The 26,350-nt window shown below is 36.8% G+C and overlaps 1 long non-coding RNA gene across 2 annotated transcripts in view; it reads right to left on the reverse strand.

Annotated features, from left to right (window-relative positions):
• LOC122242042 overlaps window positions 1-26,350 on the reverse strand; it is a 129,480-nt gene that overhangs the window by 1,985 nt on the left and 101,145 nt on the right. For both annotated transcript variants that reach the window (XR_006222189.1, XR_006222188.1), the window contains exon 5: window positions 25,978-26,060. This is a non-coding gene — a long non-coding RNA (uncharacterized LOC122242042). The remainder of the gene's footprint in view (window positions 1-25,977; window positions 26,061-26,350) is intronic.

A 26,350-nucleotide genomic window follows, 5' to 3' on the forward strand; every position in this document is an offset into this window, starting at 1 on the left:
CATATTTCATTCTTTCTCATTGCCACGTAGTACTCCATTGTGTATATAAACCACAATTTCTTTATCCATTCATCAGTTGATGGACATTTAGGCTCTTTCCATAATTTGGCTATTGTTGAGAGTGCTGCTATAAACATTGGGGTACAAGTGTCCCTATGCATCAGTACTCCTGTATCCCTTGGATAAATTCCTAGCAGTGCTATTGCTGGGTCATGGGGTAGGTCTATTTTTAATTTTCTGAGGAAGCTCCACACTGTTTTCCAGAGCGGCGGCACCAATTTGCATTCCCACCAACAGTGCAAGAGGGTTCCCGTTTCTCCACATCCTCTCCAGCATCTATAGTCGAAAATTTTTAAATAGCAATGTGGATTTCCATATTTTTTATCAGGTATGTTTTGTGGTACCTCAAATAGTTTAAAGTGTAACAGGTAGGGGCATTGGCCACCTAAGGGTAGATTAGCTAACGGCAGGCTTGACATATAGGTATAGTGTGGCAAAACTCATCAAGGAAAAAAATAAAAGTATTACTTTCACAAGAAAATTCATATGACTGGAGAATCTTCACCAAAATCCAAAAGTAATCATTTGAAACCAAACTATTCTTTAGACTCCCCTTTGTTCTTCAGACTTAATGATCTTGTAACATCAAACATCCTATGGCTGATCTATAAATTTTTAAAGAAAAGTTTTCCCTTCTAATGTCCCTCACTGAAATTCCAACAATATTGTCAACTGCCTTCTTAATGATTACTTGCCATGTCTTTTCTACACGTTTCTGTCCAATTTTGCCATTAAGAGACACCATGGCACGGATCTGAGGAGGTAGCATGAATGTCGCCTGTGTCGTCAGGATACTGACTTTGGTCTGAAAATAAAAGCCTGCGTTCACAACCAGATTCCTTCTCCAACGTGTGAGATTGAATGAACAGGCTGGTAACACTTGGACTTTTGCTAAGAGCCACTCATTTCAATCCCTCCATCCTTCAGGTTGGCGGAAATGTTGTAATTGGACACTGAGTCTGGAAGGAGCCCTGCGGGTGGCGGCAGTTCAGTTATGGGAGCGCAAGTCAGGGATGATGATTTTGAACATATGCTAGAGTCAGTTGTGGTGGGAAAAAGGCAAGGCTTCTCTTGCCCCTGTTGATCCTTCTGAGGTGGAAAGAACAAGATTTATTGCAAGTCCCAAAGCCTTAAAAACAAGCCAGCAAGCTCCATGTGTTCTTTTCCTGATTGAAAGCATGGACATGTATTGTGTATATAACTTGGCCTAAGTAAAATAACTCAGCTGACCCATATTTACATTTGACCGCTGGTGTCCTAAATACAATCAGGATGGGCCTGGTGGCCAGTCTTGGCACACAGAGCAATGTTTGTGTTTTTCTTTCCTTGGTGTTCCAGACGTTAGCTTTCCTTCTGATTGGCATGAGTGTCTGCAGCTGTTCCTGCTTGTCGGACTTTAGTGACTCTCCATCTTGTGCCGCTCAGTGATGGCAGTTCTTTGTTTCATTCATTCATTCATTCATGAAACAGTACTGGAAATCTACTACACACCGAGATTTTTTTCAAAACTTTCAAGATATGAATATTTTCTTAATTTTTTATGGCAAATAGATATAAAAACTAAGTAAATTTGTTCCTCTTGAAATTCTCACACTTTTCATTTGAGACAGCAGAGTTCAGTGAAAATAGCCCTAGGTGAGATTCCTACAGCCAGCACGCCGAACACATTGACCCACGAACTGTGAACAAAACGCAACATCAACTCTAACTCCCTCAGACTGTAAGCTTCTCTACCCCTGATGAAAACTCAGACAGTTCACATGGCTTTTGTTCCCACTCACCCCTAGATAGCACAACACTTGACAATCTCTACAAGTCAAACACAGTCTCATGTCAGTATATAGAATGTCCATTGAAAAATTCTGAATTTGACCTATCGCCAAATCTTCTCCTCTTCTCCTCCCAAAATTGGTTCAGGCTGGAAGCCCACAGTTGTCACTCTGCCCTCCGCTTGTCCTGGTCAAGATCTTCTCTCACTCACTAGTTGCAGTGAATGAAGAGATATAGATGGTTCTTACTTGGACTGGTGCCATGACAGGTTGACTCACCTCTCTGGGCTTGAGGGAAGAAAAAACTCTGCAGTGTCCCTTCTGGGCTCCAATTTCCTGAGGACCACTTTCCCCTGAAGAAAGAACCTCTCTTCTGGGTGATGGCAGCTCAGCTACTGGGCATTCCATAGTGATCTCTCTCTTTCTGCTGAAGTCTCCTTGCCCCTTGAGGTGTCACTGTTGGACAGGACCCTAAAGTCCCATGTTGGGTCTTTCACTTTCAATGGTCCACACTGGTCCATAATATATGGTAGTAAATTCTGTGCAAACTCAGAGAGTTAAGCAATCCCAACGCAGCGTTCTTCTGACTCTGCCATTAGATATGGAGGTGGCATACCAAATTGTTCTCTCAAAGGTCTCTTCTCTAGTCTTGGCCTTAGAAATTAGCATCCCCCAAAGTTTTCTTCAAAGTTTGGGGGCTCGCAGCAAAGGAGAGCTTTCTCCAAAGAAATTCTTTTTCCTTACCAATGTTTTCCCTTTTTCACTGCCTCTGATATCTTTATATACCCTTGTCTGCCAGAGGGGTGCAAGAGTCACTTTTCCTGTACCATTTCCTTAAAAATAAGCATATGGGGACAGGGATGACTGCCTACACTCCCTGCTATCTGATACTTTTCCTTATGGTACCTCAGTTGAAACCCGAGGCAAGCATAGTCCCTACTAACTTCCTATTACACTCACTATATAACTTTGCAACAATTTAATTTTCCTGGATCTGTATTTCCTCTTTCATAAAATGAGATGGTTGAAGCTCAATCTCTAGGGTCCTTTTCAGCTCTCAAATTTGGTGGTTTTGTAGTTAAGTTTCTGTAGACTGTAACACAATGGAAAACACATTGAAACAGTTGTCAAGAAATACAACCCCAGCTGTAATCCTATTAACAAATGAACAACCTTAAGCAAGTCTCTTAATTTTTTGGAACTTGGTTTTCTAATACGTAAAGGTGGACTTTAAACTGGATGACATGTAAGTGAATCTCTCAGAGCTTATCTTATTGTTTCTGGAGATTTTCCCAATCACAAATCCTAATTTTGCCACATCCACAATATAAGATTTTAAATAGGAAAAATATTGCAGTTAACATAAAAGTTAGCTGAGAAACCTTCTGGTTAGTAAAAGCATAATTTAAAAATGCAGGATTTAAGGTCAATATTATTTATTATTTTAGAAGGCTGCTAGTGTTCTTTGCTTCTTCTCCAGGTGTGTGAGCACAAATATATCACCAGATATTTTCAAACTTCATTAATAATAATAATAATCATAAGCGGTGCCTGGGTGGCTCAGTCAGTTAAGTATCTGGCTTCGGCTCAGGTCATGGTCTCGTGGTTCATGAGTTCGAGCCCCACGTCAGGCTCTGTGCTGACAGCTCAGAGCCTGGAGCCTGCTTTGGATTCTGTGTCTCCCTCCCTCACTCACGCGTGTGCTCTCTCTCAAAAATAAATAAACATAAAAAATTAAAATAATAATAATAAGAAGAAGGTTTACTTAATAGGGCTGAACAGAACATCATTTCACTTAAATTTGAAAGTCATTTTTAAAGAGAAATAGGAAAAAAATGTTATGTTTAAATACATTCAATAATGTAGAAATAAAACATTTACTTTTCTTCTTATTCAGAATGTAGATGAGAGAGAAACCTAGTGATTTTCACCAGGATCTGCAAGCCCATAATACACCTGGAAGCAGGAGAGGCATGAAAACTGTGGACCAGAGGATGAAGTAAATCCTGCATGTGGTGAAGGATACATTCCAAGACCTTTGTGAATCTGCTAATGAGAAATGTTTGTCCAGGCTCTTGGTTTTCTCTCAAATCACACTTTAGTCAAGCCACATGTTTCCGGAGAGTATCCTCTTGTGAGTGGTTGGAGCATTTGCTAGAACATTCCAGTCATACTTTATATTGTTTCCACGACAATAGGGTATGCTTGTTCATGTCACTGGTCTAAGTCTTCACTAAAATAGACATTTCACTCTAACTAATGGACCTATCTGGATGAGAATCATCACCCTTGATGATGACTCCTTGACATTTGTTTCACTTTCAACCTCAACACTAATGCTTTCTTTTTAGGGGTAATATGAAAGGAAAAAAATTCTTTTCTTGTTAGTTTTTCTTTGAGAATCTCTCTAAAAGAATTATTAGGGAAGCTTAATTAGGTGGGACACTTTCATTCTTTGGCATGTGACTTAAATTCATACCTCTGCAAAATGAAAAATACCATCTAATACATCTTAAAATCTTTGAAACTCTGATCATTGAATTCTCAAAGGCCATGATCTATTACCATAACCAACAACCTTACTACTAATGCATTTTTCTATTAATTCAATTTCCCTTTTCCTGACCAGACTATTTCACACCTCTGTCTTCCAAACTCCAACACCCCTGCTTTCTCCCTTTAGTGATAATCTCACTTTTTAATTAACTGAGAAAATGGAAATGAATAGACAGGAATTCCTCCATGCTCTCAACACCAATTACTCACTGACCTTGTGACTTCTCTCCTGAAATCATCCCTTCTGCCTGCATCATCTCTCCTGTTCTCTGTTGGATCATGTCCATTAGCAGAAAAATAGGCTGAATTAGCTCCCATCTGAGAAATGCCTCATTTGCCCATATTTTCTTTTTCCATACTGCCTCTTTTGTCTATTCCTCTTTTATTCTAAACCTGTTGCCTATATCTAGTATATTTTCTCCTCTCCCACACTGTCCTGAACCCACCTTAGATAGGCTGAAATCCCTACCATGCCATAAGTCTGTCCTGGTTAACAATGGGTGCCATATTGCAAGATCAGATAAATGCTTTTTACATGCTCACATTTCCCAAATGATTCATTCTTAGACAAATAGTGTTTTCACAGTTGATTGTTAAGTTGCTTCTCCAAAGGTCTTGTCTCTTGGCTTCTGGGAAATCATCCTCTCCTGGCTTATTTCCTGGCACATTGGCTATTCTTTTTTAGTTTTGTTTGCTGACTCTTTTCCCCCAACATAAATATTATAGTGGCCAAGAGCTTTATCCTATTTTCTTTTTCTTCTCTATTTTCACATGTCTCACCCACTACCTTGACTTTAAATAAAATGCAAATGGAGATATAAATTCATCTTAGTTTCCTGTCTCTACCCTGAGGTCCAGAGTTATAGATCTAACTGCTACTTAATGCTTATAATTAAAAACATAAAACAGGCACCACGAATTTAACAGCAAAAACAAGAGTTATTTTTTCAACCCACAACCATTTCTTCCTAGTCTCCCCATCTCAGTAAATGGCACCCCTACCTATGCAGTTACTTAGAACAAAATCCAAGGAATCATCCATGACTCTTCTTCCCTCATATTCTACATCTTGTTCACCAGCAAGTCGTCTTCATTCTGAGAATATAATTTGCTCATTTCTCTTCATCTGGATTATGCCACTTTAGTTCAGGCTTCTCCTTCTCCTACTTACATTGTAGCAATAACTTCCTAACTGACATCCCTGTTTCTACCCTTATCCACAGTCATTTTCCATTTAGTATATGTATGATGGCATAACTCTTCTTAAGACCCTCTAAATCCTGATATTGCTTGTAAAATAAAACCTGGGGGTGCCTGGGTGACTCAATCAGTTAAGTGACCAACTTCAGCTCAGGTCATGATCTCACAGTTCATGGGATCCAGCCCTGCATCAGGCTCTGTGCTGACAACTCAGAGTCTGGAGCCTGCTTCCGATTCTGTGTCTCCCTCTCTTTCTGCCCCTCTCCTGTTCTCTCTCTCTCTCTCTCAAAAATAAATAATAAACATTAATTTTTTTAAAATAAAGCCTGTGCAAAATAAACAAAATCAAAGCTTTTCACATGGAAAAATAGTATTTTTTCTAAAGACCAGAGATTAGAAATATGTATAATTGTATGTTTATATGGATAAGCATACATATACACACAGAGCCAAGTGATTGAATAATTGAAATAAGTAACTCAATACAACAAGTAAAGAAATCAGTTTTTATTTTTTGCAATAAGTTAATATTTTTTAATTTAAAGCCAGCTGAGAGATTTAAAAAAGAAGAATAAAAAGTTTCTATAAAATATTAGGATAAATGATATTTCTGAGAGATTATGTGTTTGGAACTAATTTCTTCAGATTATGTGCCCAGACTTCTTGAAAGGGCCATTTCTTAATACACTCACCTGCCTCCCACCAGAGGGGCTTGGATAAAAAAATGTATATATATTAGAAGTAATGATCTGTACTCAATGAAGTTTCTTGTATCAGTCATCAGTCCCTTTTTGCTAGACCCCTAATCAATAGTCTTTCATATTGTCCAATAGGTGAATGGAAGGAGTCCAAGGAGTGAAACTTTACATTATAAATCTTACAAAGGAAACTAAAATCCTTGTTTATTTACTTATACTGTGTATGGCCCCTATAAATTGATGCCAAATTTATCAAAGCAGTCAAGCTTTCAAGAAATCATAAATAGTGTGAAAATCATGATCCAGAATCTTTTTTTTTTCTTCATAGACATTTCTTCTTAGACAGCTCCTGGTGAGTTTGAGCCCCTTGTAATCTTCCTGAGTGTATAAATAATGTCACATTATTCAGGGTTAGAAAATTCTATTTTCTCAGGCATTTCTATTTGAAAACAAGATAGCATGCTAGCATTACTGACAATCAAATGCCCCCAATGCTGGAAAGTATTTTTGCACTACATCTTGTATTGGGCTTTGGGCCAAAAATCTCCTGCATTAAATGTCACCGCTGGCCTCTATAAAGGGGATATGATTTTACCTTACACTTTAATTAGTAAGAAAATCGTTGCAAAACTGCTTGCTTTCCCTCTTATGTTGGATAAATCAAACTCACCACATCTCTATACAGATAAAACATACCATCTAAAATTTTGCCATTGACTACTGAAGTAATGAGAAAAAATTCCTTCTTGGCTAGCCTTCCCCATCTCAGATTCCTTACCCTCATGGGGAATGGGGCCAACCCACCATGAAGCAAACCCATTCTTGCTCTCCTGCTACAACAATTGCTGGTATAGAGACATGGAAGGAGCACTGTAGGAAAGCAATCAAGACATCAGAGTGAATTAATTTTCTGCCATCAGAATAAAGCTTTATAACTCACAGATATGAGGAATTGACAAGAAAACCTACAGTCAAATCAGTTTCTACTCATCCAAGAGTCTCCTTATCCCTGGAAATGATATAAACTTCAAACCCAATCACAATCTAGTTAATTTCCTGTTGCCCAAAGAAATGTCTGTTTGCAGCATATCATTTTAATGGCTTTTACATAAACATTCACCTCACCATCATAAATTCACCCATTCAAATTGGAAAGATAAACTCTGTAACAATGGTGAAATAATTTGAAAGGATATTTTTATACTGTAGGAGGAAGCTCTGTGTGTCAAAGTCATATGGGAGTAGGGTGTGTGTGTGTGTGTGTGTGTGTGTGTGTATCTGTGTGTTTCCATGTGTGTATGTGACAGAGAGAGAGAGAGAGAGAGAGAGAGAGAGAAGGGAATGGAAAGGAAAAGAAAACAAGTGAAACTTCCTAGGAAATCAAAGAGTTTGGCAGAGTCCAAAGATTTCCCAGATATCCAAGTGAAATCATGCATACATAAATTTCAAATGAATACCTTAGTAGGCAACTCTGAGCCCTCCAAGGCTGACATGTTAGCCCCACACCATCCTTCTTCTATTACTCTATTATTCATTTCAACAGCAAAGATTTTCAGAATAGAATGGGAGCAAACATCTTGGCTAAGAAATCTTTTCCCAGTCAGTTCATGTGCTGGCTTATATAACCTATTGCCTAAGAAGACTATGCATTTTGGCTTGTCTTACTTGATGATCGGCTAGTGACTATGATTTTACCATCTCTTCCTTGTGACTAAGAAAAATATTACCAAAATCAATGGCACAATAGTTGCATAAAATATGTAGTTCTGAGATGCAATAAAAGTTACGTATTGAAATGCCCACAATTATGATTAGAGTCCAAAAAGTACTTGTGCATATAAGGTTTAAAGCAGGAACCCTACTACTATAATTATACATGACAGTATAAACAGCTAATGGTCTGGGAACATTGATTATTGTCATTTTATACTTTCTATGAAGCCTAGTAAATTTCCCACTTGGGATTAAATGTAAAGAGAATAGATTGTAGCCCTTGCTTCTGTTTATCATGAAGTAAATTATATAAATAGATGAAATATATTGTAGTGTAGCTTCTTTCTAGTTCAAGTAACTCCATCTGTACCATGGTGTAGAAGCTGCACTTTGTCTAAATTCCTTATTCTGAGACGGCCAAAATAATAAGCAGTTCACATCTATATTTGATGCTTTCTGGTCTAAAATGCAAATATAATCATTTAAAAGATAGCTTTGCAGGGACATAGAAATGCAAGAACTCAGTGAGCAGGTGGCAAAGCTGTTCACTGAGTTATCATGGCAGTTTGCATATATTACAAGAATCTTCCAAATGAACAGAAACAACCTGCTCCGTTCACTGAAGTACTTCAGGACTACACATTCAATTTTCAATAGTGCAGATTTCAAAAGAAACCCTTGCTGCAGAGATCAAAGACATGAGAACCAGTCAGGATGAATTAAAAAATGATATAACTGAGATGCAAAATAAACTAGATACAGTGACAGCAAGGATTGAAGAAGCAAAGGAGAGAATAGGTGAAATGGAAGATAAAATTATGGAAAATAATGAAGCTGAAAAAAAATGAAAGAAATGAAATTAACTGGATCATGTGGGGAGACTTAGAGAACTAAGTGATTTCATAAATAAAACAATATTAGTATCATAGGAGTCCCAGAAGAAGAGCAAGAAAAAGTGGCAGAAGGTTTATTTGAAGAAATTATAACTGAGAACTTACCTAATTTGGGGAAGGAAATAGACATCCATGGCCAAGAGGCACAGAGAACTAGCTTCAAAATCAACAAAAACAGGTCAACACCACAACATATCATAGTGAAACCGGCAAAATACAAAGAAAGAGAATTCTGAAAGCAGCTAAGGACAAAAAGTCCTTAACCTAGAAGGGTAGACACATAAGGTTAGTAGCAGACCTGTCCACTGAAACTTGGCAGGCCAAAAGGGAGTGGCAGGAAATATTCAATGAGCTGAATGGGCAAAATACACAGCCAAGATCCTTTTATCCAGCAAGGCTTTCATTCAGAATAGAAGGAGAGATAAAGACTTTCTCAAACAAAAACTAAAGGAATTGATGACCACTAAACTCCTGTTAGAAACTCTAAGGGGAACTCTCTGAGTGGAGAAAAATAAAAAAGGAAGACCAAAGCAACAAAGACTATAAAGGACCAGAGAATATCACCAGAAACACCAACTCTACAGATAACATAGTGGCCCTAAATTCATATCTTTCACTAATCATTCTGAATGTAATTGGACTACATGCTCTAATCAAAAGACATAGGGCATCAGAATGGATTTTTAAAAATCAAGATCCATCTATATGCTGCCTACAAGAGACTCATTTAGCCACCAGTAGATTGAAAGTGAGGGGATGGAGAACAATCTATCATGCTAATGGAGGTCAAAAGAATGCCTGAATTGTTGGTGGGAATGCAAGCTGGTGCAGCCACTCTGGAAAACAGTATGGAGGTGCCTCAAAAAACTGAAAATAGAACTACCCTATGACGCAACAATTGCACTACTAGGCATTTATCCACGGGATACAGGTGTGATGATTCGAAGGGACACATGCACCCCCATGTTTATAGCAGCACTCTCAACAATAGGCAAAGTATGGAAAGGGGAAAAATGTCCATTGATGGATGAATGGATAAAGAAGATGTGGTATATATATACAATGGAGTATTACACGGCAATCAAAAAGAATGAAATCTTGCCATTTGCAACGATGTGGATGGAACTGGAGGGTATTATGCTAAGTGAAATTAGTCAGAGAAAGACAAATATCATATGACTTCACTCATATGAGGACTTTAAGAGAGAAAACAGATGAACATAAAGGAAGGGAAACAAAAATAATATAAAAACAGGGAGGGGGACAAAGCATAAGAGACTCATAAATATGGAGAACAAACTGAGGGTTGCTGGAGGGGTTGTGGGAGGGGGGATGGGCTAAATGGGTAAGGGGCACTAAGGAGTCTACTCCTGAAATCATTGCTGCACTATATGCTAACTAATTTGGTTGTAAATTTTAAAAAATAAAAGATAAAATTAAAAAAACAAAAGAATGCCTGAATAGCCATCAGATAAACTTGATTCTAAAAGAAAGACTGTAACAAGAGATGAAGAGCATTGTATCATAATTAAGGGGTCTTTCCATCAAGAAGATCTAACACTTGTAAATATTTATGCCCCCTGACTTGAAGCACACAAATATATACTTCAATTAATCGCAAATATATAGAAATTCATTGATAATAATACCATGATAGTAGGAGACTTTAATACCCCACTTACAACAATAGATCATCTAAGCAGAAAATTAACAAGGAAACAATGGCTTTGAATGACACACTGGACCAGATGGACTTAACAGATATATTCAGAAAATTTCATCTTAAAACAGCAGAATACACATTCTTCTCCAATGCACAAGGAACATTCTCCAGAATAGATCATATACTGGGTAACAAATCAGTCCTCAACAGGTATAAAAAGATGAAGATCATACCATGCGTATTTTCAGATCACAACACTATTAAATTTGAAATCAACCACAAGAAAAAATTTGGAAAGCCTACAATGCATGGAGGTTAAAGAACACCTTAGTAAAGAATGAATGGGTTAACCAGGAAGTTAAAGGAGAAATTACAAATTACATGGAAGCAAATGAAAATGAAAACATGACAGTCCAAACCCTTTGGGATACAGCAAAGGCAGTCCTAAGAGGAAATTACATTGGAATTCACACCTGTCTCAAAGAACAAGAAAGGTCCCCAATACACCTAACTTTACACCGAAAGGGGCTAGAAAAGGAGCAGCAAAAAAAAGCCCAAAGTCAGTAGAAGAAGGGAAATAATTAAGATTAGATCAGAAATAAATGAAATAGAAACAAACAAACAAAAACAGTAGAACAGATTGATGAAACTAAAAGCTGTTTTGTTGAAAGAATAAAAAAAAAAAACATTGCTAGCCAGACTTCTCAAAAAGAAAGGAGAGAGGATATAAATAAATAAAATCACAAATGAAAGAAAGAGATCAAAACCACCACAGAAATACAAACAATTATAAGATAATACTATAAAAATTATATGCCAACAGACTGTGCAATCTGGAAGAAATGGACAAATTGCTAGAAACTCACACACTACAAAAACTCAAACAGGAAGAAATAGAAATTTTGAATAGACCCATAATCAGCAAATGCATTGAATCAGTTATCAAAAATCTCCCCAAGAAATGAGTCCTGGGCCAGATGGTTTCCCAGGGGAATTCTACCAGACATTTAAAGAAGAGTTAATACCTAGTCTTCTCAAACAGTTCCAAAAAATAGAAATGGAAGGAAAGCTTCCAAACTCATTCTATGTAACTAGCATTATTTTGATTCCAAAACCAAAGACCCCAGTAAAAAGAAGAATTACAGACCAATATCACTGATGAAACTGGAGGTAAAAATTCGCAACCAGATACTAGTAAATCTAATTCAGCAATACATTAAAAGAATTATTCACCATGATCAAGTGGGATTTATTCTTGGGCTGCAGGGCTGGTTCAATATTCACAAATCAATCAATGTGATACACCATATTAAAAAAAGAAAAGGTAAGAACCATATAATCCTTTCAATAAATGCAGAAAAAAGATTTGGCAAAATACAGCATCCTTTCTTGATAAAAAAAAATCCCTCAAGAAAGAAGGGATAGAAGGAATAAACCTCAGCATCATAAAAGCCATATATGAAAGGCCTACAACTAACATCATCCTCAATGGGGAAAAACTGAGACCTTTCCCCCTAGGGTCAGAAACACGACAAGGATGTCCATTCTCACCACTGTTGTTCAACATAGTACTTGAAATCCTCAGCAATCAGGAAACAAAAAGAAAGGAAAGTTATCCAAATTAGCAAAGAATAAGTGAAACTTTCATTCTTCGCAGATGACATGATACATGAAACACCTGACAGTCTCCACCAAAAAACTGTTAGACCCAACATATAAATTCAGCAAAGTCACAGGATATAAAATCAATGCACAGAAATCAGTTGAATCTCTATAAACCAATAATGAAGCAGCAGAAAGAGAAATCAAGGAAGGCATCAATCCCATTTACAATTGCACCAAAAACCATAAGATACCTGGGAATAAATCTAACTTTTACAGAGGTAAAAGATCTGTATGCTGAAAACTATAGAAAGCTTATTAAAGAAAATGAAGAAGACCCAAAGAAATGGAAACACATTCCATGCTTATGGATCAGAAGAACAAATATTGTTAAAATGCCTATACTACCCAAAGCAATCTACACATTCAATGCAATCCCTGTCAAAATAACACCAGCATTCTTCACAGAACTAGAACAAACAATCTTAAAATTTGTATGGAACTGGGAAAGCCCCCAAATACCCACTTTAATGTTGAAAAAGAAAACCAAAGCTGGAGGCGTCACAATTCCAGACATCAAGCTGCATTACAAAGCTGTAACCATCAAGACAGTATGGGTACTGGCACAAAAACAGACCTATGGGTCAATGGAAAAGAACAGAGAACCCACAAATGGACCCACAAAGATATGGCCAACTAATCTTCAACAAAACAGGAAATAATATCCAATGGAAAAGACAGTCCTTTCAGAAAATGGTGCTGAGAGAACTGGACAGTGACCTGCAGAGGAATGAACCTGGACCACTTTCTTACTCCATACACAAAAATAAACTCAAAATGGACGAAAGACCTAAACGTAAAACAGGAAACCAACGAAATCCTAGGGAGAAAATAGGCAACAACATCTTTGACCTCAGCTGCAACAACTTCTTAGTAGACATATCTCTGGGGGCAAGGGAAACAAAAGCAAAAATGAACCATTGAGACCTCATCAAGATATAAAGCTTCTGCACGGCAAAGGAAACAATCAACAAAACCAAAGGCAACCAATGGAATGGGAGAAGATATTTGCAAATGACATATCATATACAGCATTAGTATCCAAGATCTATAAAGAACTTTTCAAACTCAACACCCAAAAAACAAATAATCCAGTGAAGAAATGGGCAGAAGACATGTACAGACACTTTTCTAAGGAAGATATCCAGATAGCTGACAGACATATGAAAAGATGCTCAACATGACTCATCATCAGAGAAACACAAATCAAAACCACAATGAGATATGAGCTCACACCTGTCAGAATGGTTAAAATCAACAATGCAGGAAACAACAAATGTTGTCAAGGATATAGAGGAAGAGGAACCCTTTTGCACTGCTTATGGGAATGCAAACTGTTGCAGCCACTCTGGAAACGGTATGGAGGTTCCTCAAAACATTTAAAATAGAGCTACCCTATGACCTAGCAATTGCACTACTAAGTATTTGTCCAAAGGATACAAAAATGCTGATTTGAAGGGGGTGCATGCACCCCAATGTTTATAGCATTGCTATAAACAACAGCCAAATTATGGAAAGATCCCAAATGTCCCTAGACTAACAAATGGACAAAGAAGAAGGGGTAAATGGATGCAATGGAATATTACTTGGTGATCAAAAAGAAGGAAATCTTGCCATTTGAAACAATATGGATTGAACTAGCACTTATGCTAAGTGAAATAAGCAGTCAGAGAAAGACAAACATCATATGATTTCACTCATATGTGGAATTTAAGAAACCAAAGAGATAATCATAGGGGAAAAGAAGGAAAAATAAGATAAAAATAGATAGACCCATAAGAGACTCTTAAATACAGTGAACAAACTGTGGGCTGCTGGAAGGGAGTTGGTTGGGGGGATGGGCTAAATGGGTGGTAGGTATAAAGAGGGCACTTGTTGGGATGAGCACCGAGTGTTACATGTAAGTGATGAATCCCTGCATTCTACTCCTGAAACCCATACTACACTGTTAACTTACTTGAGTTCAAATAAGTAAATTAAAAGAAAAATAGTGCAGATTTCAGAGGTTATAAAAAATATATTGGCAAATATTAGTTTGATAAATCCAAACCATCTCTTTATTCAGGTTACTTTTCTGTACAGTATTCAGCTACAATATAAGCCTTCTCTAAATTTGGATTGATTGTACCCCTGAGAAAAAATATTTTAACAAATTAAGTTTATTTTGGGTTAATTCCATCCCAGTCGTTCCTTACAACAGAAATGCACCCCAGACATATACTTTACAATTTTGCTTGATGTTTGTTGGATCAGCAGTAGTAAAATACAATCTGGGAAGAAGGAAAGAAAACACAACTTTTTCCCAGAATCATGCTGACATTCCATCAGTTTTATAGAAACACAGACACATTGGTATGTAAGCTCCAGTTTGGCAAAGCTGAGTGAACTCAAAGATGGATGAATCCTGTCCCCAACCACACCTTAAAAGTTGTCACTAAACAAAAAACAGATGTGTTGATTTTAGCTCTATTCAAAACATTTATAAATTCTTTATAAAGTTTTGTTTCAGGCTCCTAAAGAAAACAGTAATGTTTTAGTTAAATCCTAGATATTTTTATTATTTACCTAATGTTAACAAGGCTATAGATAGGAAGTACATATGAATTATAAGAAGAGAAATGTGAGTATATATGAGAATAGAATGTAAAAGGAAGTTACAAGTCTTAAAATCAGGTCACTCTTAATTTTTTTCAAGTCATAAAACTTTTCCAGCTACATGCTTTTCCCCCCATCTTTTGCTCAACAGTGTTAAAAAGTGTGGGAAAACAGCTGCCCTGTGTGGTTTTAAAGGCGAGAGAATTACTGGTATCTCACAAACTCTGAAGAGACATGTAGTAATGTGTAGTCAGCATTTGGGTTGATTAATGCTCTCTTAGGTGGATTTAGTCCCCTTTAAAAGCAAGCTGGAGAAGAAACTTGAGGCAAATAGTATGTTTCATCAGGCTGTTATATACACATTAACCCATCCATGTACAAAGAATGACCATCATGTTAGGAAACACAACATTTGCTTTCCTTTCAAAAGAAGTTCACAGCTACCCAAAGCAATGAGACTGTAAAATAAACAATATTTATTAATTGCCTCATGTAATTGTTGTTTCATCTAAATTTTAGAAACAGTATCATGAAAAACAAATCAAAACTTGAGAACACTTTACAAAGAGTACCAAAATAGAATTCTCAAAATCCACTTACTTGGTCCATAGTGGGGTGGCATTTATACACGTTCACTTTTTCATCCCGTGTGTCTGCACTTTTCGGGGCAGATGTGGATGGAGGGTGTGGGAAAATACACTTTGATTTATCTGGTTACCCATTTCCCCGGGTTATGAGGCCACAGATTTTGATGCAAAGAATCCCACCCTGGTGATTTAATGGCAGTGAAGCGATTTTTCAAGGATAATTTTAAATGTGTGTGGTGTTTGTCTTATGTCCTTACTTTAGAATCTCACTTTCTCATTAGATGTGAGTCCACACTACTCTGCATCTATCTTAAAGGATTCTGATAAAGTTCTTGTGGCTTACATTGACTATCCCTACCGACAGAAATTATTTCTGACAAAGTGCTTAATGTTAAGTTTTGGAAAATAACGAGTCTTTAAACAAAAGTTTTAAGTTAAAGAAGCCCGTGTTTTGGGTTGTAACAGAATGTTTTAATGGTTGTAAGTCCTTTGTCAGTTTCTTGGATATCAGCATTCCCTGTGGTTTTCAGGAATCACATCATATTTAAAGGAAAATCAGCCAGATTCTCTGTTTCAGGAGATGCAGGGATCCCAGTTTCTCTCCCACTACACAGGATGGGTGCGGTGAGAGCAGTTTCTCATCTTTTTCAGTTGTTCCTCTGCTGAATTCTCCATTTGCCCTCCTGGGTGCATAGTTTTTTGCCTACCAATGGCATGCAAGTGGCACATCACGGTCCCTTTGTTTTCCAAAGTCCATCAACCTAAGGCCAGGTGAATAGGGATCTTATACAAGGTTTAGGACAAAATAGAGTTATGTCCCTGGTGAAGGACAGGAACTACCTTAAAATTTAATATTAGACATCCTTTATTTAAATTCCCAACTGTTCTCACCTCTGAAGAGTGTGTTTATATACTCACTGCTTCTACTTGATTTCTAGAATTTCATTTTCCTTTCCCCTGCTCCTCATCTGCTCCTCCAACTTGAAAATTTCTCCTGATTTCTTATAGAAGGCAGCTTTTTACTGTCTCTGTGTGTCATTCTTGGCTACCCAGCCATTTCCTGGAGCCTAACAGGCTAGAGAAATGGGGGGAGAGAAAACAGTACCTCCCTAATCAAAATAGTCTGTTTCCGGATGTTCAGCTAAACACAGGGAAGTCTCTTCTAAGTAATTCAAATGTCTACAGGGGCCGAACAGGAGGCAAACAAGGGCACAGATGAGTGGTCCACAGAGAACTGGAGCTTATACACCCCACCACGAGGAGTCAGTGGTCTGGATCATCAGCCCCAGCTACTTGCTGCCCTCGGAATTTGAACACCCTTTGCAGGTGTTTACCATTTTTCAGGAAAAGGCCAAAATTTCAGATTTGTGAAATCTCCCAGTTTTTAAATATTGGAAGTTAACATTTTAAGTGTACAGAGCAAATGTAATATGTTTACAGTTTATATCTAGCCTGTGGGGTACTGTTTCAGAGGGCAAAGCTGTTCACCGTTATCGTAAACTATGTACACATGTTAGCTGAACTTTTCTAGCAAACAGAGACGATCTACTCTAATTATCACTTTAATTATACATGACAGAAAAATAGCTAACTAGTTTCAAGACCTCTCATAAATATACAATTTTACCCTCCCAGTAACACTATTTATAAACCTCTCTTTCTAATCTTCCAAAAGGAAGAAAACCAGTTTGAAGTAGAATTAGGAGGGAGAAATACATTTGATTTGTTTCTCCCTAAAAATCCCCTGTTCTTCTGGGTTCGTTTTCATAAATATCTAAATTGAGTAATTCAAGTCCGTATCCCACATGCTAAGGGGACATTTCAGAATTCCAAGACATTTCATAATTTTTCATGATTCCCCTGGGGAATTGCAGCCCTTGTCTCCATCACCTCTTACTATGAATTACAACAGCTCACAACTGCTGTCCTGTTTTTGGTCACTATAGCCCACACAAGGCTCTCTCCTTCATTCTCAAGGGAAGCAATAATACAAGGCCATGGCATGTACACGTATAGTTAAATGGGAGAGGGGCACCCGAGTGGCTCAGTCGGTTAAGCGTTTCAGGTCAGGTCATGATCTCATTGTTCCTGAGATGGAGCCCCACATCAGGCTCTGTGCTGACTGTGCAGAGCCTGCTTGGGGTTCTCTCTCTCTCCCTCTCTGTCTGCCCCTCCCCCATTCATGCATCCATTCTCTCTCTCTCTCTCTCTCTCTCTCAAAATAAATAAATAAACATTTTGAAAGAGATTAAATGTGAGAGAGTTCTGTATACTCAAAATAGGGAAAAGAGTCTAAAAAAATGTTGGACATTATTTTCCTTAGGTTCTTCTTAGATTCTGGCCTTTATCATGCGTTGGAAGGAAATTACTTTGGCTGTTTTGTTTCTCTCCAGTTCACTACTCCTGACATTAGCATTTAAACATTCCTTTTTTTTTTTACATGTGACAATCTTCTCTGTGAAAAAAAACCATAGTAAATAGAATCCACAATAATTTAAGGAAGATGTTTTGCTCTGAGAATACTTCAATAATTTTGTTTCCCATGGCAAACATAGTTCCCATAAAAACTCACAGCAAGGCTGAACTAATACAATGTTTTAAACAACTGGATGTTTTTTTGTCATGAGTCAAATGAACCAGACTTTCAAATCTCACCAACATGCACCTGTAGATTAACGAAAAACATTGATACCATTGTTTATTATTTCTAAATAATTAAATGCTGAGGTATTGTGGCTTTGAGTGAACATGAAACGGTGGTTTCTTTGGATTGTTAACAGGATCATGATGCTGTATTTGGGAATGTTTTGTAAGCGAGAGAAATGAAAGGCTTCTTGTATAGAAACAGATGAGAATGATATAATTTAAATATTAAATTATCAGTATTAATACATTTGGCATTGAGAATCACTGTGGCATCTCGAATTCATCTTAGATGTCAACAGATCATGAACACCGCATTACCAATGACTTTCCTGGAATGTTTTCAAGATTGATCGTATGCATTTCTGTCCTTAGCACATCACAGATGGAAAGAATATATGGAATGCAATTCCCTTTTCCAGATTTCAGAGGCAACTGGTCCTTAGGGTTTCTGAAGCTTCCTCACACAGAGAATCACCGTACAGCTCAATGCTGTGACTGCTCCAAAAGGGGTTTTGGCCTGGACCTCCATGGAGGTAAGAGAGCCCTTTACAGAGTGTGCTCAAGAAAAAGAGAAAGAAAATAAATTTTTTCAGCTGCTACATTCCCATACACTTCAAAAATCCCCACTAAAGAAAATGTTTTTCCAAACTGCTGTCCATAAGTGCAGGTTTATATTTGTGATGATAACCTTTCTTACCGTTGGCTCTACTGAAGTTTTGTGAGTGAACACAGGATAAGAAATGAATGATCCCAACAATTTACTTTCTTATACATTTCAGAAAAGCAACTTTTTTTTTCTATATAAAATGTAATCATTTGAATCTGGAATTAAACACAAAAAAGCAGAACTGCACAGTATGGTATGAGAACACAAGGCTGTGCCCCCCTGCCCCAAACACCCTCCTTTTATCTGAATTGCCACTTTCATTAGGGTGCTTCCTAAAATTCTACCATATTTGCATAAGGAACACTTATCTCCACTTGATGAGTATTTAATAGTTACTACTTAGTAACTATTAAAAACTATTATAAAGCCTCAGTTTAAGGCTTACTTGAACATTGCTTTCAACATGTATATAGATAAGAATTAGCAGAAAAACAACCAGAATGGTTTAATCAATCAAAAGTATTACATAAGTAAGACTTTTCAAAATAACTTAATAGTCTGCTTTAATCAAAGTATCAATACCAGGAAAAATTCTTTTTGTGTTTGTTGTTTGTTGAGCAGACCACACTGGAAAATTGGATTAAATTTTGGGAAACATGAATAAATGTTCAGCATATTTAATGATTTTCAAAAATTATGTTCCATTTTATGTTCACCATAAACAAGTTTCTTGCTAAATACATCTTTCTGTAAATCTTATCAACCATTGTTTATCATCTATTCTAGATGATTCGTAACTAGAGTGCCCAAAGGTCTAGATATTCTGGAATATCTAGATCTACCACACGAACCACCTGAAGGTCCACCACATCAACTGGCCATTTTTGAACTACAAAAATGGCCAAACATCAGCAATTTCATATTATTCAACCCAGAGTAAATGAGAGTGGTTAATAAATGCAATAAAACAAAGTTATTTTTACTATTTTTGAATTTTAAAGATTAGCACATTACAAGCTGACAAAAATTCTGGTTATTTCAGGGTGACCAGAATCTATAAGTTTTAACTAAATACACTTCTACTTAATAAAACTGAAAAATAATTATTTAATAAATACAGTTTGATAAATATAAAAACTTTACATAACAGTTCTAAAATTTGCTGTAATGCTAGTTGAAACAACTCTGACATTCAAAAATAGAACTTTATTTTCTTCTTACTAAATTCATTATAATTCTCAAATGCTTATTTCTTTTTTTTATTTTTAATATGAAATTTATTGTCATATTAGTTTCCATACAATACCCAGTGCTCATCCCAACAGGTGCCCTCCTCAATACCCCTCACCTCCCCTCCCCTCCCTCCCACTCCCCATCAACCCTCAGTTTGTTCTCAGTTTTTAAGAGTCTCTTATGCTTTGGCCCCCTCCCTCTCTAACCCTTTTTTTTCCCCCCTCCTCTCCCCCATTGTCTTCTGTCAAGTTTCTCAGGATCCACATAGGAGTGAAAACATATGGTATCTGTCTTTCTCTGTATGACTTATTTCACTTAGCATAACACTCTCCAGTTCCATCCACGTTGATACAAAAGGTCATATTTCATTCTTTCTCATTGCCACATAGTATTCCATTGTGTATAATAAACCACAATTTCTTTAATCATTCATCAGTTGATGGACATTTAGGCTCTTTCCATAATTTGGCTATCAAATGCTTATTTCTTCCAACAGGAGGAAACACTCTAGATAATAAACATGTTCACTTCCTATTCATATAAAAGTCTCTTTTTTGATAGCCAACCAAATCCAAAGTTCTCTCCCTCTCTGTTCTCCTTTTCTGGGGAGTAATCTAAGTTTAAGGGTCCTATTAGCATGATTTTGAGGAAGGAGAGTTCACTTTGGAGATTCTTATTGTAGGGGACATAAAAGTTTCCCTTGATCCTCTTAGAGTCCCTGGCTGGGTCTGAAAATTAAACTAAGATTAACAGGAGAAAAGTGCACAACTTTCATTGCATTTTTACATGGACACAAAAGCCTTTGCAAGAGAATGAAGACCCAAAGAATTGGCTACTGCAGGCAGTTTTTATACCTTTGAGACAAAGAAACAATAAATTTGAATAAACAAACGGGTTTGGGCAAGGGGTAGTAAATGGTGAAGAAATAACTAGGAAGAGAAGGGTTAGTTTGACAAGTTTTATTTGTTGGCACCAAATTCCTCAAAGGCTCTTGTGATAAGAATCTTTGCTCCTTCTTATTCAGAGACAGTACCTTTCACATGGGAATTTTAGAATTTGTTTCAGATTAGAAGGGTGAGGGGGTGAAAGGTCAGAGTGACCTGCTTCTACCATTTTTTAAAATTCCTCTAACATTATTTAATAAGCCAAGCCATGGTCTTGGGTAGTGTCCTGAATCCCATCATTATCTTCAGGTATCCATTAGTGAGTAATTCCTCCATTCTTTTCCCAGCTGGGGAAAGGCAAAATAACAGGTGGAAAATACTTAGCAGTCTTATCTGATTGTTTCATCTCTCTCCTCAGCTCCCACATTGTCCCTTCAGAAGCCAGCTAGGCCTTTGTCCCATTGACTCTGCTAGGAAGTCCTTCATCCCTTACAGTGACAATTCTTTGACAAGCGAACCATCTTCAGGTCTTTTTTTTCCATCACTTATTTGGCTCTACCATGAATATATTTCCAGATTTTTTCTATATTTAAAATTTAAATGGTGAATGGGGACAGGGGATATCTCTCTGAACATTTTCTAGGCAGACACACACTGCCAACATTTTTTTTTTTTTAACGTTTATTTATTTTTGAGACAGAGAGAGACAGGGCATGAACGGGGGAGGGTCACAGAGAGAGGGAGACACAGGATCCAAAGCAGGCTCCAAGCTCTGAGCTGTCAGCACAGAGCCCGACGCGGGGCTCGAACTCATGGACCGCGAGATCGTGACCTGAGCCGAAGTCGGACGCTCAACTGACGGAGCCACCCAGGCGCCCCCAACATTTTTTTTTCTATTGCAACGATTCCATGTTAGCACAGGAATTCCACAACGATAAAAACTTCTCATAGTCCCAAACACAAATATCACATCTATCCACAGATTCTCACATCTAGAAGTTTCTATCCTCCCCACTGGGAGGGTAGCTGAAATAGAGATTAACGAGGAAGAGAACACCACAGTAGTGGTTAAATTTTGTTTCCCTTTCTCAATCTTCCCTAAACCTCTCCCCTGAGCCCAGAAATCATTCTTCCCTTTTTAAAAAAATTTTTTTTAAATTTTATTTATTTTTGAAACAAAGAGAGACAGAGCATGAACAGGGGTGGGTCAGAGAGAGAGGGAGACACAGAATCGGAAGCAGGCTCCAGGCTCTGAGCTGTCAGCACAGAGCCCGACACGGGGCTCGAACTCATGGACCGCTAGATCGTGACCTGAGCTGAAGTCGGACGCCTAACCGACTGAGCCACCCAGGCGCCCCTCTTGCCTTTTTTTCTAATGTGGAAGTAAGTATATGATGTGTATGGTGCCTACATTCTTCATTCAATACTCTTCATTCTTTTGTTTATGCTATAAATAGGGGATCTGAGGCTTCCAAATTTTGCTTTTGATACTTAAAACCAACTTGAAAAAATTTTTAAGTTCGAAAACTCAATATGGAAACTTTGTTGCCCCCAGGTGCAGGCTAGTTAAATCAAAAGCATTTCATACAATTCATGTAATTGCAGCGTAAAGACAGATACTCTCCACTGTAGTGAATACCACCAATTTATAGAATAATGGTAAGGTAAGACTATTAATAACATAATTATTTTCATAATCCTCTCATTTATATACTTTCTGTCTTATGTTCTTATAATAACCCTGTAAGTTATATTGAGTAGAATTAACATGTTGAATAACACGGAATTACCCCCTTTTATACACGAGAAAGCTAAGGTGCCACATTTTACACATAATTTAAGTGATGATTCAGTTTTATCTGACACTAACTGATAGAGCTAAAATCTAGCCTAGAGCTTCCTTGCCTTTCCTATACCATATCTTTTTTCATATAATACCTGAAATATATATGTATAATCATTTAAGTAACTTTCAAAATATTGGGAAAAGAGTAAACAATACTCTGAAATGAAACAACTGCATGTTTCTAGATTTCAAACCATTAGACTAACACAGATTTATATTGAAAAGAAAGATTGAAATCTCCTCTAATAACTTTTTCATCACAGGACACAATTTATGGCTTTCTGCCATTTGATAATGAAAGTTAAGTTTTCTGTGCTATTACTGGAATTGGGTACAATAACTCATTCTCCAAAACCAATTTATACAGAAAACATATTCAATACAGAGATGATTGAGTTCCTGTATTTCTCTTTTGTCATTTGGCAGCAATCTGTGTGAGACTCAAGAAGATAGAGTGAAAACTGATGGTAGTTATTTCTTCAAGATAGGTAGAAAAAGCCAATGGTACTGAAAGCATGTGTCAGTTAAAATCATTCATTTTAGATTAAACTCACAGTCTGCAGTGACAGAAATCCCAAAGAAGATATCTATCTTTAGGGATTAATAGAGTTTTATCCGAGGATTATTCTTGGTAAAAAAAAACATGGCTACAAGTTGTGTTGTTGTTGTTGTTGTTTTTCCTTTTTCTTTAGTAGCTCATTTGACAGCCATTGTGGCCATAGACAGCAGTAGATATTTGAATCTATTTTTTCCGAGGTATGTGAATGTTGGATTGAGTCTTTGGTGACTTTACAATTCATTTTGAAGGCACAATGGACTTTGTAATCTCTGTTCTTCAACACTCAATAAATCTGCTAGTTGCCTCTATCATTGAAAATAAAAGTTTTGTGAAGGTAGTAATTATAAGGTGGTTGGCAACTCCATTTGTAAAACTGGCAATTTCAATTTCTGATCCAGTAGTATCTTTTAAAACCTCTGAAGTTGAGGCCACGAAGTCATGTGGTTTTTTTTCTCTTTATTTCAAACTTTTTGGAGTACTTCTTCAGTAATGGTCATTGTGATAATCTCCTCCAACAATCTCTAAACATTCTTTATCGTGAAGCAACTGTGTGGGTTGGGTGGGATTGGGTGGACCCTGAGAGGTCCACATCCTTTGGGTTAATCCCACATTCCTTACTATAACCATTGTCACAGCAACTCACACAGCAAATGTCTGGCAATCTAAGACAGATTCGGTTAATGTATAGCATTTTCTCGGCCACTGAAATTAGTTGAAGATTAGCCCAATCATCACTAAAGTTGGTAATAATAAATTAAATTCTGGAGCTGGATGCCCATCTTCTCCTAATGATGTGTTTTATCAATGTGCCATCCGTCTGCCACCCTGAAGGATGCCAATTTAAAGATACAGATAAAACACATTTAGGCCAAAGACTTGATAAATCGTATCTAGGTATGTTATTTCTCTGAAAATTTGAAGTGATCTGAATAAATCCCTTTATAATTTAAATCATTTCAAAATAGATTTTACATAACAAGTTAAATGGTCATAACTGCATCTCTTCTGATATCTTAAGTCTAACAAATATTTCTGTAGCTAGAAGTATTGTGCCTCATGATTTTTACAGTTTAGTTACATTGTCTTAAATTATTTGGTAAACAATTAAAGAGAAAATAATTTTCTATTAATTTGCTTAAAAGGTTAAAAGCAAAGGATGCTGTTTGTTAAGTCACATACTTGGCTAATTAAGTTCTTTGTCTTCTTTTTCTGTAATCAAAGAATGCTAAGATGAGAATAGGATGACAATGATCCTTTAATTGAACAATACATCTGAAGCTTGAGTTCCGTTCCAGTTGGTCATTAGTCAACCCTCTATCACTTCCAGTGACAGGAAACTCATACCTCCTGAGGTAGCTTCTGTCTTTATTCAAAATTTGTTGGTGAGCTCCATTTTCACTCATATTGGAATGCTGACTACTAGTTCACTGAAAATACTACAAATTTTAACAGTATTTATTTTCCTTTCTCTTTAGATAATACTTTATCACTTCAGGCAAAAAACATTCATTGCTAGTTGCCTTTGAAATTCCTGCTGTCTTTATTCAAAGATATCACTTCAATTTTCTTTTTAGCCAATTCACTTTGGGCTACTGTGTTTTTTCTAATTTAGTCCATTATGATTGCAGAGATTAGAAAAGGAACCGTGATTCTCGTGTCTTTTCTAAAATCCTATTATCCTGTTCAGAGATCACTAAGATTTCTGGTAGTATAAGTTGACATAATTCATCAATTTTGGAAAATTCTTAGTCTTTATCTCTTTAAATATTCTTTCTTCCCCATTCTCCCTCTGCCCCTTTTCTGATATTCCATTTATAAACAAATTGGGAGTTGTTACAAGTATCTTTTGTTTCAAATATTTTTCTTTTTGTTTTAGTGTGGATGTAGTCTATCAACTTGTCTTTAAGTTCACTTCTCCTTTTCTGCTATTTCCATGCTCCTGCTAAGACTCTTTAGTGAATTTTTCATTTCTGATAATGTCTTCACTCTAATATTTCCATTTTTTTTTTTCTACAGCAGATGCCTCTTCCTCTTGCCATTCTACCAGAGGTAAAAGTAATTGTGTAATTTTCTCCCGTTAAGTATATTTTTGGAGTTTAGTTCTTTATGTGTTTCTGTGTGTACTCAGATCTCTGAGGGTTTATAAAACTAGATTCTGTAAGTTATCTGGATTGTTTTGGTTGTTAAGATAAGTCCCTTGCCACTTGCTAAAGCTGAACTAAAACCAAAATTGCCATAAGGTTTTAATTTTAAAATCATATAATTGTGATCTCCATTGACGTGATTTCAACGATATGAATTCATGACTCAAAATATGAATGATTTTAATTCAGCCAATAATTAGATCACTGGTCTTGTAGATGGAACAGTATATCAAGAATCTAGAGACCTGTGCCTAGAAACTCACATTGTCACTCATCATTACCTGCGTGGCTTGTGCGATTACATTTAAACATATAGTTTCTCCATGTCTAAATATATTAGAGTGGTTACTGCTAGAAAGTGAAAGTAAGAATAGCATTCACATAAGAAATATGAAAGACCTCATGTGTATTTCCTTGAAAAAATAGGAAGGAGGAAGATGAGACAACTATGACATAATGTTCACAATGACTATTTCTAGAAAGTCAATAATACCATTTTAGCATTTGTAATTTTCCATGTTTCTCGTAAATTGTTCAAAATTAAAAAATGTAATAGTAATACTAATACATCACTCCAACCTGTGTAGCAACAAATTATATAAAGGGAAAATGTACTGATTGCAGATCAGCCAGGATAAGGGGTATGATGAAGCAAAACTTACAAAAATCATAAAGAAATTATTCATGGTCTGGTGTTTGACTGGCTTGTCTGATGTGAAAGTTGGAAGATCCAGTTGTGAAAGTCCTGGAAAAATAAGAGAAAAATATTCCTTTTTTTAATTACGAAGGCTTTGTAGAATCCCAAGGATCTCCCCCCAAGTATGCAAATAAGCCCAGCGTCCTGTGTTATTTGTCATTCTCCAAAGTACTTATAAATATAATTTTTTAAAATATTCCACTTGTGAGTTGTATCATGTGGTATTTGTCTTTCTCTCTTTGGCTTACTTCACTTAACATAATGTCCTGTGTTTCATCCATGTTGCCACAAACGGCAGGATTTCTTTCTTTCTCGTGGTGGAATACCATCCCATATTC

The sequence above is a fragment of the Panthera tigris genome, chromosome C2 (genome assembly GCF_018350195.1).
Source record: "Panthera tigris isolate Pti1 chromosome C2, P.tigris_Pti1_mat1.1, whole genome shotgun sequence".
Lineage (NCBI taxonomy): Eukaryota > Metazoa > Chordata > Mammalia > Carnivora > Felidae > Panthera > Panthera tigris.